This window comes from Silene latifolia, chromosome 10 (genome assembly GCF_048544455.1).
Source record: "Silene latifolia isolate original U9 population chromosome 10, ASM4854445v1, whole genome shotgun sequence".
NCBI lineage: Eukaryota > Viridiplantae > Streptophyta > Magnoliopsida > Caryophyllales > Caryophyllaceae > Silene > Silene latifolia.
Genome location: NC_133535.1, coordinates 118466695 through 118473080, shown reverse-complemented (window position 1 = coordinate 118473080; position 6386 = coordinate 118466695).

Sequence of the window (6386 nt, the reverse complement as noted above, 5' to 3'; positions counted from 1 at the left end):
GTATTTTGAAATTTTTAGAACTATTTTGATTTCCTCGTTCGACTTGGAAATTTGATAGTTTCCTTAAACAATGGTTGTATTTTGGATATTGGTGACTTGGTTTGCAACCCAGGTCACTTATTTTATCGTATCGTTTGTTCTAAAATTTGTCATCATACACTACTTGCTTCGAGAAACATTAAGATAGGACAAGCTATGAATTAAATTCTCCTTATGCCTTTGTGACCAAAAGTCACAACTTACTTTTATGAGATCAATTATAAAGTTATGATTGAGTTGATGAACTCACACAAAGGAACGTTGGCAGCCTTATTTGATACACCTATCATATTTAAATCACCTAGTCTATATTATCTTTCTAATATGTCTCCATTATATCACTATTAAGTTGATATGTACTACGTTTTCCTCCTTCTCCATCACTATTAAATTGTTTTGTGGCTCAAAAACTATCTTTGAAGAAAAAAGGCATTTTTCATAAAGATAGAGTGGGAGTGAATTTAGCCACAAACTCTTCGCATGGAGGAGACCAACATAAGATATTCTTGAGGAAACTACGTGAGGAGACCAAAAGAAGATGTTCTTGGATTGTAAGATTTTGATCGATGGAGGGATATAACTAGAGATTTTAATGTTCGACATTTTACTTAAGAGCCTTATGAAACTAAAATGATATCTATGCAAGTAAATGTATTTGTTTGGGATTGTTGAGACCAATCCAAGGTAAATAGATATTTATAATTAAAGGTTGCATAGAGTGGCATGTAAATGTCTACAAAAGCTAAGTTAAGTGTTGGCTATGCTAAAGACTCAAAATTATTGCTATACTTCATTACGAAATAAGTAAGTTATTAAGACCACTTTCCAAAATGGGTATTTTGAAAGGGATATGTGAATGACATATATGGTTTTAACTAACACTTTGAATAGCAATGATTATTTCAATTCATAAAATATTTCGAATGAGTTGTCAAAAACGAAACATGTGGAATTCAGTGGGAGTCGGTGATAGTCATGTTTAGACATGAAGATTAGTGGGAGAAATCATCCTTCATGAATTGCATAACATATTACTCATTGGGAATGACGAGCATATACTGTCTTTTATAAAGAAGTATTTAGGTTTTCAATTCTGGTTGATATCGGACGTCATGTGGATCTATTAAAATATGGGATGTTGGATTGGCACTTAGATAAGTATCTTATGTTGATAATGATCCTTCATCTTAAGAGATTAACCAATTAAGTATGTTATTCATATCCATGAATATAGAATTACCATGATAGAGTCATGGTTATTTATCGAACCTAAGAACTGTTGTTTACATAATTCGATAACCAATGTTTCCGCCATTGGTATAGTCATGTAATGCCATTATACACATGTCCTAGATGAATTAAATGCTTAGAGCATGATAAGTCGATAACAAGTTAACCCATATGAGAGTCATTGGTAAGCCTCAAGGAACCGTAATGAATTCTCAAGGAGAACTAATGGTCTGTTCTGGAATTTGGAAGGATACTTAGTTGTATGTTAAGAGGTTACACAAACTCAAGTTTCTGAACTCATTTCGATTTGTAAAAATCCTACGCAATTATTGACATAAGGAGTAAGAGACTAGAAAAGTGTATTTTATTGTCATCCATTGCAAGATTCTACGAAATGAACCTAAGTACGTTGTGATTGGGTGGTGAACTTTAAAACTATAAATAGTGTTGTCCACCGAAACCCACATCACAAGTTATGTGATAACAGTAAGAGCTTCTTTCAAGTTAAAGAACATAAATCTAGTATGAAGTCTAGACATGTACTTAGTAAATCTCATGCTATAAGGGATAACATGAAATTGAAAGATATCGCAATTCACTAAGTTTGAACACTTGATCACATGGTATGATCACAAGCTAAACTTTTATTACGTTACACAAGTGCATGAGTACGCTTATAATTATAAGACATATAATAGTAATATGGTATTGACTACTTATGTGTGATAATCACATTTATTGTTGGAGTTATCGTTAACTCATTCTGTACTTTGTTACACCCAAATGGGATTGTTGAGACAATATTGAACCCCATTAAAGCGAACTGGATTAACATAGTATTCGTCCCTAGTTACTTACATGAGATGACATCTCGAAGTAACTAGAGTGTGATGCGATTGATGGCAAGTTCAAGTGCCATAAAGTCATAAGAGATGACTAGTCGATCACATAGCCAGACTGTGAGGGACACTCTGTCGGGCTAATGACCGCTTATAGAGTTTTGGCAAATTTATATTGCCTGGTCGTGGCGAGAGCTACTATGGTATTCTTATGAGTCGATTCTTTGACTAATGACTGTTCGCCCAAGGTGGCACAGTTTAAGAGTAACTTTGATTTATGTTCCTATGACCTTCGTAAATGGGGTCAAATGAGCCTATTTTGGGTTATGATGAGTTGTGGCTAGTCGAAGTGAATAGTGCGATAGGAATTGTCGACCCCCTTGTCAGGGCTAAAACAATATCTCAGGGCCACTCGAGGAGTAATGAACTGGAAATGCGTGGTCACGCTCGGAAGGTATCTACGGTAGATGATTCCGGTCAATCAGTTATTCTCCAGATCGAGGAAACCACTCTCGATATGATCACTTGCAAATACGACCTGAAAGACACCTTGCATTCCGTTGGAGAGAGTAATAGAACAAGAGAATTGGTGAGGCACACTTGTCGAGGTCAAGTGGGAGATTGTTGGAGTAAGTGTCCCCGATAATAATGCGATCACATTGTTGATCATATTAAGATCACATGTTTAAATCTCATATTAAGAATACATAAAGGAAAGTTATACTTCTTAGTCAACTGGTCCAGACATATCGGTAATGATTGACTGACTAGAGTTTGACATTACTATCGTACGACGATGGTGACCAGTTGATCCCCTAAGGTCATACCTATAGGGTAATGCTCTTAATTGATTATTTAATTAATCGTATACTGATACTGGTTAATTAAATTCCTTAAAAATTGACGAGTGATTTTGTGAGTAAAATTACGTGTCTTATTGTAAATTGATTAAATAAGATTCGGTCTAAGTAATCGAATTGTTTAATTGCTTAGATTAAATTATTGTTTATGAAACAATTAAAATATAGAATGAATTGCCTATTATAAATATAAGAAGTTGTGATTTATAATTTTATGACCCATTTTAAGTAATTGTAATTGTGAATGACTAAGTTAATTTTGTATGTGATTTATTTCATTTATTTAATGATTTTTAATTAGTTAAAAATGCATTATTCAAATTACATGTTCTAGTAACATGACCAATTGTCACACTATACAATTTTACTATTGACAAACTTAAAATGGACCCTCATTATATGGGTGCCGTGTGACATAAGAGAGGAAGGGGTTTGTGTGCCTTAAAATGTTTATGTTAGTGGGTAACATAATGATTGACCCTAAAAATAGGTTTGCATGCCTACCACTCATTGAGAAGAGAAACAACAAAAGTTGTTGGGCACTCTAACCCTTCCAACAACCGGTGCCCTCCCCCATGAGGCACTCAAGTAGTGTGCTCTTCCATTATTCATTCATTCTACAACACAAAAAATATATATGTGATATTTTTGAGAGTGTGTTTAAAAATAACTCTATACTTTGAGAAAGAAAAAGACAGCAAAAAATCTCACAAAACTCTTCCTCTTGACCGAAATATTCAAGAGCAATAATACAATTTTTTTGTGTCAATTTTAAGGTAGTTTACATTAATACTAGTCTAATATTAATTTAAACTATTAAGGGTATCATCTTGGTACAATCTTTAGGGATAGATTCTATACTTGAATCTTGTTCATCCATAAGGAAAGCTCAATAACTAAGTAAGGTAGGTGACCTTACTAGTGCCCAAATATCCGAAATATCAAATATAAGGAACTGATTTTCTCCTTACTCTTGTATTTGTTTTGCATGCATAAGATCTTGAATTAATTTTATGACTAAATTAATTATTCATATATTCAATATGTATAGTAATGAGATTAATGTATTTTAACAACAATCTGCCTATGTAATCGACCAGCCATCTCAATGGCCATATGACAGTCGAACTTGTCATCTATCGCCTTACAATCTAGTCACTCCGAGACGTCACCTCATTAAGTAACTAGGGACAAAAATACAATCATAATCCAGTTCACTTTAATAGGGTTCGATGTTGTCACTACAACCTATTTGGACAAAACAAAGTATTTAAATTCAGATATAAAAACTGAATACAACGATAAATGTAATTATCATATATGAAATAATAAATACAATATCTTATTATTATTACATATCGTATAATTTACAATAGTTCTGGCATTCGTCTTAATCCCATAGAAACTACATGACTATCATGTTTAGCTTGAGACAAATGACTTGGTTAAAGGATCAGCGATGTTGTCAATTGTCCCAACCTTACAGACTGTAATTTCCTTCCTTTCAATTAAATCTCTAATTACATGAAAGTTTCTAAGTACGTGTCTAGACTTGTGACTAGACTTGGGCTCTTTTGCTTGAAAAATTGCCTCACTGTTATCACAATATAAAGTGATAGGATCTTCGGCGGTCAGAACTACTTTCAGTCCCTCTAAAAATTGCCTAATCCAAACAGCTTCCTTCGCAGCTTCAGAGGCTGCAATGTATTCAGCTTCCGTTGTAGAATCAGTAGTCACAGACTCTTTAAAACTTCTCCAGCAAACCGCCCATCCGTTCATCAAAAAGACAAAACCAGCCTGGGATTTCAAATTATCCCTATCGGTTTGGAAACTGGCATCCGTATAACCTTTTATACGTAATTTAGATTCTCCTCCAAACACTAAGAATGAATCCTTAGTCCTTCTCAAGTACTTCAGAATATTCTTAACGGCTATCCAGTGACTCTCACCTGGATTATTATGAAAACGACTCGTCATACTCAAAGCATATGAGACGTCAGGACGAGAACACATCATAAAATACATGATCGATCCAACAGCGGAAGCATATGGAATCGAATTCATGCGTTCAATATCCTTAGGCTCAGTAGCACACTGTGACTTACTCAAAGTAATCCCACTGCCTATAGGTAAAAAACCTCTCTTGGAGTTTTTCATATTGAATCGGTCAAGAATCTTATCAATATAGGCTTCTTGACTCAAAGCTAATATCCTTTTAGATCTATCCCTATAGATCCGAATACCCAAGATGCGTTGTGCTTCTCCCAAATCTTTCATTTTGAAGTGATTTCCTAACCACTTTTTTACAGAAGCAAGCATATCTACATCATTCCCAATGAGTAATATGTCATCCACATATAAAAGTAGGAAAACAACTTTACTCCCACTAAACTTCATGTATAAACATGGTTCCTCAACACTTTGAGAAAAACCATTCTGTTTAATAACATGATAAAAACGATGATTCCAACTCCTTGACGCTTACTTAAGACCATAAATGGATCTCTTAAGTTTGTATACTCTGTTAGGATTTTTAGGATCCACAAAACCTTCAGGTTGTGTCATAAACACTTCCTCTTCCAGAAACCCGTTCAGGAAGGCGGTCTTGACATCGGTTTGCCATATCTCATAATCATGAAATGCAGCAATCGCTAACATTATCCGAACAAATCTAAGCATAGCAACTACTGCAAAAGTTTCATCATAGTGTAAACCATGAACTTGGGTGAAACCTTTTGCCACCAATCTAGCTTTGTAGACATTCTTATGTCCATCCATGCCGATTTTGATCTTAAATATCCACTTACATTGAAGAGGTCGAATATCTTTAGGTAAGTCAACCAGGTCCCATACCTGATTATCGTAGATGGAATCCATTTCGGATTGCATGGCCTCGAGCCATAGCTTAGAGTCAGAACTAGTAATAGCTGCTTTGTAGGTCTTAGGTTCATTACTTTCCAAAAGTAAAACCTCATAGTCACCATCTTCCTCGATAACAGCAAGATATCTATCAGGCTGGCGACTAACCCTCTCTGACCTCCTAGGTTCAGAAGGAACAATAACTGAATCAGACGTAGAAGGAACATCTTCATGTACCGTCACATCAGTTTGTGGCTCTTGAACTTCATCAAGTTCAAATTTTCTCCCACTCTGTCTTCTAGAAATAAACTCTTTTTTCTAGAAAGACGGCTTCACGAGCCACACACACTTTGTTCTCGTTACTATTGTAGAAGTAATATCCACAAGTTTCCTTAGGGTAGCCTACAAAAATACATTTACCAGAACGAGGTACAAGCTTATCGTCAGACTTGCTCTTGACATAAGCATCACAACCCCATACTTTCATGTATCGCAAATTCGGGACCTTCCCTTTCCATATCTCATATGGAGTTTTGTCAGTTGCTTTAGTGGGACTTTG